General features: G+C 34.3%; 1 protein-coding gene across 3 annotated transcripts in view; it reads left to right on the top strand.

Annotated features, from left to right (window-relative positions):
• The window catches only part of PDE1A (phosphodiesterase 1A), a 363,460-nt gene that overhangs the window by 221,268 nt on the left and 130,252 nt on the right, over nucleotides 1–11,940 (top strand). The window lies entirely within an intron of this gene.

The following is an 11,940-nucleotide window of genomic DNA, read 5'->3' as shown; positions in this document are numbered from 1 at the left end:
GCTCAAGTCATTAACAGTCATTTGGCCTACATGCTATTTTTTTTTTTTTTTTGCTTTTAATTAAAACCAGATTTATTTTCCTTAAGTACTTTATTAAAGCCTCTTATAAGAGATTGAATGTGGAAATATTAAGATAAATTGACAAATAATTTAATTAATGAGTCCAGATTGTATGCCTACTAGTGAAAAAGGGCAAAAATAGATTTGGAATAGTTAACGTGTGGGATATTTTTGGATCAGGGTATGCCTTGACGATCAGATCTCCTGGAGATAAGAGTCAAAGTCAGAAATAGCAAATTTGCTATTAAAAACTATGAAGAGCTTCTGTCAAACAATATTTGACCTATAAAATAGGTCTTGAATGAAATCACTGAGTATAGGCGATACAAGACCAACCAGCTGTTACATCCTCCAAGAAAATGCAGACCAGTTAGTCTATATATTATTTTAAAAAGAAAGAAACATGAAAGTGGAAAAATACTCAGAATCCTGTAGAGACTGAATAAACTCAAGATTTTGTTGTTTGACACTAGAAAACAATCCTATTGAATGATAAACAAAGTGCATCATTTTTATGTGCATTTTCAGGTCAACTTTTGGAGAAACTACACCTTTCTGTGTTCCCTGGTGGGTTGCCTTGCTTGTCAGCAGGAGCTAAAGTCATTCTGGCAGCTTCTAAAGAACAGCTGTACAGATAAAGATGACTCAGCTAAGAGGAGAAAAAAGAGAGCTCCAACATACTTCTCATCCTGCTGTCCCTTTGAGCTGACAGAATAAATTTGTTTGTGGAAAGTATCCTTTAGATTGTCACTGGAGTAAATGAAGTTTATACAATGGTATCAGCTATTTAATGCATATTGTACTAATTGTTTAATCAAAGTAAGAAGTATAGAAGTAAATAAAGAGAAATTTATTATAAAATAGATTTAAGATGTAAAATTAAGAGCTAGGCCATAGTGGAAATTATAATTTGTTGCTTAACTTCACTCCAGGGGAAAAAAAAAGTTAAGCTAGGATTTAGGATTAATGAATTTTAGAATTTTTTTTTACAAAAATCTTCTTTGATCACTAGAACATTTGTAATCAATGTCATAGTTAATACTGCTCATTTAATAACACCAAAACAGAACTGATAAAATATATTTATGTTATTTAAAACTCAGGTATTGTCAGTTTTTATTATAATTTCATGTAATTCTGTTGAAATTTTGAGATCTAAGGAGACCAAAAAGAAACATTTTTGTCTTCATGTAATAAACATATTGCATGATTTCACAAAATAAAAAATGACCAAAATAGGAAAATCAATATGTGATGAGAAAAAAATCTTGCACTTTCAGGCCACAAAGGCATAAAGGGTAAAATGAGAGAGGGGGCAATGAAATGAAAAGAAAATATTCATTCTCAAAAGCAGTTCTCAACACATGAATATAAACATAGGAAGAATGACTAAGAAAATAAGTAATGAGTAATTCATGCTGAGAATGCTAAGACATATTGAAATAATGTGGGCTGAAGAGAATCTTCTTAAAGGTGATTAAAAAGAGAGAGAGGAATGTGGAAGATTCTGTATAGTGTAGAATGGAGTCAGGGGTGGCTCTGGAGAAACTGAGGACCATTAATGTTCTACACAATTTTTAAAAACCACAGAGCATCATCATGTTGTCCAAAGATGTTTTTCTCCAGGAGTCTCAGGTAGTGAGGCCTGGAGGCAGCCTGAGTCTTTGGGTGAAGTTCTTTCCCCATGGTTGTCATGTGGACACTAAGGTGAAGCACTGGGGGCAGAGGGTGAAACCAGCCGTTACCATTGCAGCATTTCATACCAGGACATGTTACTAACAGCGTTTCTGAGAACCTCATACCAGGGCTCTCTATGAAAAATGCTTCTTGATGATATGGATTGATGTACATAACATCAATCTTTTGAAACGGCAGACACAGAAAATGGCAAATGGCAGGGATCTTTTCTCCACCTGAAACAATATTAGGACAGTTAGGTCAGAGAATAACATGGTGGTTTTCAGTAGGGGAAAAGTGGGGTCTGGGGGTGTGAGGGGTTTAGAAAGCACCAGTGGCACTGTAATTTCATATTTGGAAGTAAAAAAAATATGATGTGATTTATATTATACCCTACAAAGTTTGGAATTCTTGGCTAGGGAGAATATAGAGATTATAGTGACCTGTTCTGAAGGGATATGTTATATCTGCTGGAAGTGTGGAAGTGTAATTTTAATATTTGTGAAAAGAAGCAAAAGGTTTTAAAAAGGTGAGACGCTGGTATGGTTTAAAGAAAATGAGTATGAGTATGATAGCCAAAAAATATGGGTCCTGACTTGGCTTCTTGTGTATCCTTGGATAACTGGCTTTTCCTCTGGGTCTTATTTCATTGACCCATAAATTGGGAATAATCATATCCATACATAGCTAAAAAATCACATTTTTATGTTAAAATAGAACAAAATAAATGATAGCATTTAAAGTGTTAGACATATACACTTGCCAAATTGTAACTCATTATCACCCCCTCTCTGCCTATTTCTTTCTTTCTCCCATTCTGCTCCTACTATTTTTCTGGTTCCCCCATGTCTGTTTTTCCCACCTTGAAGCATATAAACATACTCAAAAATCAATTAAAATTTAAAAAGAAACCCACCTCCAGTGTTCTTAGGGCCCCAACTAGTTCCCATGCTGGCACTCTTCATGGTAAGACTTCTCATTCCCACTTTCTCCACTCCCCATCGCCCACTCAAACCTCTGCCCTCTGCAATTGGATTTGATCCCCCTCTATCTCACCAGAATCTTCTCATCAAGGTCCCCAGTCCCTCTGGTTGCCACATTTAATCAGTTTTCTAAGATGTTCTTGCTGGACCTAATCTTCAGGAGTGCTGGTGCCATATCTTTATGTTGATGTGTCCTTCCTTGATGTTTTCTCCCTCTGCTTCCTTCTGCTCATTCCTTTTCAGATTCTTTCCTAATCGACTTCATCTTCTCCTCCCTGCCTGTGACATGAGTATTATCACTTCAGAGGTTCCCTCTTGCACCATCCTTTTCTCTTTGTAGAGTCTCCTGGAGACATTTATCTACATCAATAGTTCAACTGCTCTCCATTAGATTATGTGTAGTCTCTGAACAACCTACTTGGAATCACTTAGGAACAGTTAGCAGGGATGCAGATTTGGGCTTGACCCTAGACCTCATCTATGCTATATTCTGATGAATGCCGTGTCTCTGTCTACATCTTAGATCTCTTTCTGGAGTGGCAGAACAAAGTGCCTTCCTTTCTATTGGACAATTTGCTTGGATGTTCTACAGGCACCATAATTTCGGGGTACAGAGAATTGAACCTACCATTTCTTTCCACTCAACCTGCCCCTCCCTTTCTTGAGGACACTCTCTTTTAAGCCCAGGCACTTCCCTCTTTCGCTATCACATCATAGGTCTTTAAGCCCACCCTCCACCCTCACTGCTTTTTCATATTACTCACCTGAATGACAAAATAAACCTCAAAGCTTCTCTGTCTTAGTACCTCATCCATCTTAGGTTTTGCTGCCACCATACTGTATGCTATGGTTTGGATATACAGTTTCTCTCAAAAGTTCCTGGTAATATAGAAATATCCAAAGCTAAAATGATTAGATGAATGTTGTATCCTAATCAGTCCAACCTAATTTGAACAGACTGACTTCATTTTAACTGTGGCCAGGTGGGAATGGCTAGAGAAGGTTTCACTTTGGGTATTCCCTGGAAGAGTGTATCTTCCCTGTGGTCCCTTATGCGCCCCCTACCACCACCCTGATTACTGACCCTACCATGAGCTAAGCAACTTTTCCACCACTGGGTCTTTCCCCCATGATTTACTGCCTCATCTTAGGCCCAGAGCAAGAGCTGGTCATCTGTGAACTAAGACCTCTGAAACCATGAGCCCACATAAACTTTTCTTCCTTTAAGTTGTCTTTGGGGTGTTTTTATTAGGGCAATGCAAAACTGACTAAAACACTCCATTAGTTCAGGAATGGCATTCCATGATTTAAACCACAGCTGGCTCCCCAACAGTCCTTTGAATAAATTCCAAACTTCTCAACAGTGCATATGGCCTCTGCCTTTTTTCCAGGATCATCGACTGCTGCATCTCCTACAGGGGGCACAAGAACTGTTTTCTTGTAATGATTTGCAGTTTATTGAAGGCTTCCTCCTCTTATATGCCTCTAAGCTCTGTGTGCCTGCATTTCCTTTTCTCATTTGACTAACTCCTACTATAACTTCAGTACTTATTTTAAGAATAATTTCCAAAGACACCCTCCAGAAACTCACCACCTCATTTAGGTGGGAAAATCCATATTGTTTTTTCTTTGCTTTTCCATAGCAGTCTGTGCTTTCCTTTGTCATCCCATATGGTGATTGTCAGAGCACTGGTCTGCTCATGTCTAGTCTGAGAATGAGAACCTTGAGAATTTTACCTTTTATTTTACAATCAGCCACAATAGACACAGAACTTGGGGCCCAGTAGGCATTCAATATGTGTTTATTAATGTAATGCCTTATGAATTAATAGTCATTTAAGGTGCATAATAGTGGCATTGTGAGGGGAAAGAAAGAAACTTTTCACAAGGTCTTAGCTCAGTGAATTGTGGTTTTATCAAACAATACTCTTATTGTACAAAAAATATCTTGTGAGAAATGTTCAAAGAACATCTGCTTTCTTAAAAATTTAGCATAAATATTTAAAACAACTCTGGAGCCACATATCACTATGAGTGTCATAAGGTATAAATGCATGAGAGTACTAACATCTGGTTATCATGGAAATATGTTGAACTGTGAATATTAAGATGCATTGCATAACTAAACTTGTCTAAATTCCAAACCCGAAATTTATTATTTGGAAGCAAGGAGAAATCAAAACATGAACCTTTCAAACCTAAACACAGGCTTGTCAAAGGAAGAACAATGAAAACATGTCTATCCTTAAAGTCTTGCAAAAGGATATAAGCAATTTTTAACTACTTTTAATGAGTCCTCTTTGCCTATGTAATATTTACTTAATGAAATGATAAAAATATATGAAATCTCTTTGTAATAATTTATATATAAATAAATTCATCAGTATAAATAATGCACTATAACTTGATAACAGCATTTTATCAGATTTTTTTAAACATAATTCTAAGCTGGCATATATCAGAAATGAGATAAATGTTCCTGGTTTTGCCTTTAATTTTCAAAAATTAATAATATTCATTTTAGGTTATTTCAAATGTTTTACTGTATTCTGAGTGTGTGGTCTCAACAATACCCATTGGAAACAAAATTGTAATAACCTGTTGTAATGCAACTTAGGAAAAGAAATAAAATTTTTAAATGAACTGTTTCCTCAGTCTCTGAATATCTTCTCTTCAATCCTGAGAGTGAAGACTTTACCAGTCTTTATAAATGTTGTTAACTATTTATATAATTGGCTTAAAAATTGATTCTTAATTTGATGGACTTAATAAGATGGAAAGACCTTAAATTTAGAAATCAAAGCACCTAGACTTATCTTGGTGACATACTAAGCATGTGGTCCTAGCCAAATCACCCATCCCCTTTGAATCTCAGTCCTTGCTCTATAAAATGGAAATAATTCCTCTTTGTCTATGTAATATTTACTTAATGAAATGATAAAAATACATGAAATCTCTGTAATAATTTATATATAAATTCATAAGTATAAATAATGCACTGTAACTTGATAATACATAACTTTTTCAGTTTGACCATCTATTACCTCATTTTTATGTGAGAATTTTCTGTTATCCTAAGCATGTGAATGAATTAGGATAAGTCAACGGTTTATCCTATTTGAAAATCTGCATATAAAGTCTTGTACTCTGAGATGCACCTGCCTAGGAGAGGTCCTCCACCTACATTCAGAGATGCACTCAGTTTCTGCTGGAAAGTACCCAGCTCTCTTCTTTGAGCTTAAAACTTTGAGATTCTTCATCGCTGAGTGTTTGAGCCAATTGTTACTGCTTTGAAGTTATTTGTGTGCATAGCTTTGCCAGGCTCCCTTTGCCAACATCCCCAGTGGGAGTGATGATGTGTTTGCCAGGAAGTATTCTCTCCTGCTCCCAAGGCTGCCAACCCATGAAGTGTAAAATGTACACCAAATCCTCTCTCCTGAAACCACATAGCAGTTTTTGAAACTCTGTTGAAAACTCCTCTCCACTACTCTGCCACACTTAACACCTGAGCACTAAAGCCTCCTGCTTGTGCCTTAGGGTCCCATAAAGTCTCTCATAAAATAGATATTCCCTTGTGATCTCTATTCCCCCATCTCTGATTCCAGGGAATCCATAGAAGCTCCCCCCTTTTTAACCAAAACACCTTAGAAAATAAATTCTTTGATGTAGATTGTTTGACTGGATGATCAGACATTGCTTTTTTCCTCTTGTGCTATAGAATTTAACTTGTTATATGTATTTTACTTTTAATTTATTGACTAATGTTTGTGTCTTAGTTTTCAAGAGGTAAATTCCAAAAAATAAGGTCTGTGTAGATCTTGTTACTATTGTAGCTCTAGTACATAGTACTAGCTTGGCACACAGGAGGAGATTAAAAACAAAACAAAACAAAACAAAACCTTCCCAAAGAACAAATGGAAAAATGAATACTAGAAAAACATACTCAGAGTAATAGTATCCTCAATGTTATTAACAAAAATCATTGAAAGACTACTTCATTTGAAGGCCTTTTAATTTTGGCCTTTATAAACTTCAGTGTCAATGTTTTAAAGGATACAATGCGATACTACTCAGCAGTAAGAATCCAATACAGGGGCTGGGGTTGTGGTTCAGTGGTGGAGCACTTGCCTAGAACGTGTAAGGCACTGGGTTCAATTCTCAGAACTGCATATAAATAAATGAATGAAAATAAAGGTCCAACAACAACTAATATATATATATATATATATATATAATAATAATTTAAAAAAGAATCAGATACTTGCAGTGTTATAAGTATTAAATGCATATGTCTTAAATATTAGTGAAAGAAGTCAGTCAAAAAAGACAATAGATGATATGTTTCCATTTGCATGATATTTTACAAAAACAAAACTACAGGGACAGAAAACACATCACACACCAGAATTAGGGAGGGAATTGATGGAAAAGGACAATAATGCAACTTTAAGGGATAAAGGAAGTGTTCTGTATTATTGCAGTGATGGTGTTGATGGTTTTGTGCCTTTGTCAAAACTTACTGACCTGTACACTTAAGAAAGACTATCTTTGTTATGTACATTATATAGCAATAAACCTAACTTTTAAAGATAGTTTTGCACCCTCTAAAAAGGAAACAGAACTCATCAATAATAGAGGAATCAGAAAGTGCTAAAGAGGTCACAGATGTTTTCCTGGAATGGGTTCACTTGAACTTGGTCAGAAAATAGAATTCTTTTCTACCTCTGTGAAGAGAAGAGTGATATTATGTCTTAGCTAGAGAAGTCTTACTGCTGTCTGGTAACTCCAAGTCTTGGTGGCTTACTATAGTAATGGCAAATTTCTAGCTCACGTGGAAATCTACTTCAATATTGAAGAGGTAATCTTCCAAGAGATAATAAGGATCCCAGGTCCCAGAGACTGTAGATCCTCAGGATCCTCCATAGCCTCCCCTGTATCTGGTCTGGAGAAAGAGGAAAAAAGAAAAGGAAGCAGAGCACTTGCGTGGCAGATTGGGAGATTTGGGAGACCAGGCACAGAAATCATGTATACCATTTCCACCTGCACCTTGGCCAGAACATGGTCACATGTCTTCATTTATCTGTAAAACCACTTGAACATGTAACTTAAGCTAAGTTGTCAGTTAAAAAAACGAGTTTGCAAGCACATAGCAATGTCTCTGCCACAAGTGCAGAGGTTTAAAGTGATAGGTGCTTCCATGGAGCAGTGAGGAGTCTAGTAGGGATGTAGGAAGCTGATAAAATTAGAGAATGTGGAAGAAAGTAAAGGCAGACATTGAATGCCAAGATTAAGAAGTTTATATTGTCTTTACGGGGATAAATTGGCCTTAACAATGTCTGAAAAACCTGATTACTTACTACTCAAAGGTATGCTGAGGATAGAACAGGATAATTTATTAAGGTTTATAAAATGTGAATATATGACACATTTTGTAACAAGTTTTTTAAAAAAGTTTCTGCAATTGCAAACCATTTTTTTCCTTTTTACTGACTTACTCTATAAAATTCAACTTTTTTCACAATTCTTGAATGTTGCTATCCCTCTATACCTCCTGAAAGGAATATTTTCTTTGTTTCTTCTCCGTCAAAGGAGAAGATAGTAATAAGTTATTAATGATAAAGAAAGGAAACTTCAGGATTTCTTAAAGAAATTATCTGCAATCCCATTGTGTTATAGCTAAGGATACAGTGTTACTATCTGTGCTAATAAAAATAACAATGATGTGTACAGATAATATTGAAGTATAGAATAGTAGACTATTATTCCAAAAAATGAAATTAAGTCATGATTTGTTTCTCATTTCTGCAGATTTTATTTTTGACTTATCCATATTTCTCTCTTATTAGTATGTTCAGTGTATCCTGCCTTGGTTACTCAACTCCACCTCTTACCTTAGGGCTGTCTGCGTACTAGTCACTCCTAAATCCAATTTGCTATTCTTCATTACTTTGGCATCCTTTCCCTCTCTTTTTAAATTACCTCTCAGTGTCTTTGAATCCAATTTTAACTATTTTATTGAGTTCCAGGGCAACTTTTCCTCCTTTGTCGAGTTATTCACATCAATCACAAGCAGTTATTTCAGTTCTCCATATCTTTATGTCAGAAACACTCTTAAAATTGTTCTTTTGATATCCTCCTCCAATTGTATTTTTGTGCATATTTTTACCTGAGTATGTATGTCTGCAAAATGAGTTTTTCTTCATCATTTTACTCCCTTCTTCTTCAAAGAACTGCTCATTTTTCCAGTGAGATTTTTGACTGTAATGACTGATTTGATATTCAAATTGAATAGACTTGCTCTTTCTCATCTTGGATATTTTCTAACTAGAGTCCATGTAACATAGATACAGTAAATGCTTTATAATTTCAGAAAATAACTGATTTCATCAATAAGAAACTGGCCCTCTGACTTTCTTCTAGTAGCTGGGGTATATACTTATTTTGAGGAGTTTTTTGTTGTTTGTTTATTCTTTTGTCAATTTTCCAGATCCCATATTTAATTACTAGAAATAGAAATGTTTTAAGTTTTGTTTAGGTAAAAGGGCAATAAATTATCTTTCATTGTGATTATTCTTTATTACGGGATTAGAATAATCGTATGTTCAATATTCTCTATTCTGTGACAAACATATCTCAGTATCAACATAACACACTGATTTTTTTCCTATACTTAATTTTGTAACATTTGAAGTGAAAAACATGATTATTTGCAATAAAGGATAGAAAATAGAGACCTCTCTCCTTTCAGAATTAACAGCAATTATATCTCTTAAACATAGGCACTCATCTAACTTTTTAAATAAAAGGAGAACTTGGAGTTCTTGAAGCCCTTATTATGTTGATTGCAAACCCTCTGTTTTTCTTCTATGTGAACCATCATTGTCACTTGATTTTTTAAAAAGCAGAGCTAGTGACTACTTTATAAGCTTACTAATAATTATTTATCTAGCAAATATGATAAATTATAGAAATGAGAAGCAAGGATACAGGAAATACAGACTAGGCATGTGGTTCAGTAGTAAGAGTGTTTGCCTAGCACACATGAGGCCCTTGGTTCTATCTCAGCACTACACACACACAGAAAGAAATATATATTATATATATTTGTATACATATATAATGCACATATATATATATACACTCACATACATATATATGTGAAATACTATTTCAGTTTACAAAGAAAAAAACAAATATGGCAGCTTTCCCAGCATGTACACATACTTTGTGGATAAGTTGTATCACTAAACTGAATTTTAATCAATATTCATAGAATTTTAAGTATACACAGTATATTTTATAACTATGTGGAAAACATACGTTTTGCTTCCTACTAAATATTAAGAAAGTATTTGTTGTTTCATACACTTGTAATGCTTTATGATGTAACTCCTGCTGTATTTGTAAAACAAACAAACAAAAAAAACACCTACATATGATTGAATAAAAGTGCAAATTTTTTGTTGAACAACCTGTAGGAGGGTGGGGGCAATGATTCCAAATATCATGTTCCCCTACCATCCTATCACATTGGTAGCTGTTAACCACATTTATATCTTTATTATTGTTTAAAGGTTTTAAAACTGTTTGACCAAATCTCACTTTTTATTATAATATATTCATTTATTCTGTAGCTATTTCTCTTAATTTCTAGATTTTTTTCCATTTACTTCACCCCTTTAAAGAATCTGCCTGTTTTGATATGAAAGGGGAGAACAGATTATCCACATAGGGATTTGGTTAATTTATAGCTGCATTTTATGAAGAGATACACATTTAAAATTTCTCAATGACTTGAAATGACATTTAAATCTCCTTAGAGATTTCTTGCAATGTATTTTATTTGGCACTTCAATATTTAGTACATTTTTTAGCAATTTTGAAGTGATGATTTGCATAAACCACATCCATCTTTACTAAAGTAAAAGAAATTTCTCTTACATTACTTATATAATTGACTTAATTTTAACAGTAGGCTTCAAGGAACAACTTTTCATGCTTCTGAGTATTATATATGTTACATGTGATATTTCCTCCTGAGTGCTCTAAGCTGGATGTAATTTTGTTCTCATTCAGTCTGTAATTATTAAACTTGTGCAGAATAGTATTGCCAACAAGGCCTGCCATGTGAGAAAAAGAATAAGTTCCCAACTGCAAATTATTTTTCAAATTGTATTTTCAATCCAATTGTCAATGCCTTAATACCAAATGTTCAAAAATAATTAGGCTCATTTTTTTGAGGAATCTCCATACTGTTTTCCATAATGGCTGTACTAATTCACGTTCCCACCAACAGAACACATAGGTTTCCTTTCCTCCCTACCCTCATCAATATTTGTTATCTTTTGTCCTTTTCACAATAGCTATTTTAACACATGTGAGGTGTTATCTTATTGTTGTTTTAAATTGCATTTCCCTAATGATTAGTTTTTTTGAACTTTGTTTTCCATATATCTATTTGTTATTAGTATGCCTTTTAAAAAAATGTTTATTCAGATCATTTGACCACTTTTAAATCAGGTTATTTGTTTTCTTGCTTGAAATGTTTTGATTTCCTTACATATTTTGGATAATAACCCTTTATCAGATGTATAACTTGCAAATATTTTCTCTTTGCTGTGTGGTATTCTTTCTGGTATTCTCATTTGTCCATTTGTGCTTTTATTATCTGAGCTTTTGGAGTCATATCCAATATTGCCTGAGCCAATGTTGTATAATTTTCCCCCTGTATCTTCTGAGTAGTCTGAGAGTTTCATGTTCAATTCTGCAATCCTTTTGTATTGATATTTATATGTGGTATAAGGATCCAGTTTCATTTTTCTGTATATGAATATACATTTATCCCAATACCAGTTATGAAAAACACTGTCCTTTTCCCACTGTGTGTGTTCTTGGCACTTTTGTCAAAAATCAAGTGACCACAAATGTATAGGTCATTTCTTAGCTCTTCATTTTTTTCCATTTTCAACATGTCTATTGCTATGCTAGTACTATGCTGTTTATTTATTGTATCTTCATGATATAGTTTGAAATCATTAGAGTGATACTTCCAGCTTTGTTCTTTTTGATTAATTACCTTGATTACTTGGGAACTTTTGTGATTCTATCTAAATTTTAGGATTTCTTTCTCTATTTCTTTGAAAAATGGCATTGGAGTAATGGAAAACTGATACAAGGAGAGTGGGCTCTGGATATCCAGGGCTAAAGAGTCCTGGATGTT

The sequence above is a fragment of the Sciurus vulgaris genome (assembly GCF_902686455.1).
Source record: "Sciurus vulgaris genome assembly, chromosome: 3".
In the NCBI taxonomy this organism is placed as follows: Eukaryota; Metazoa; Chordata; class Mammalia; order Rodentia; family Sciuridae; genus Sciurus; species Sciurus vulgaris.
This window is presented reverse-complemented; position numbering and strand designations above follow the sequence as displayed.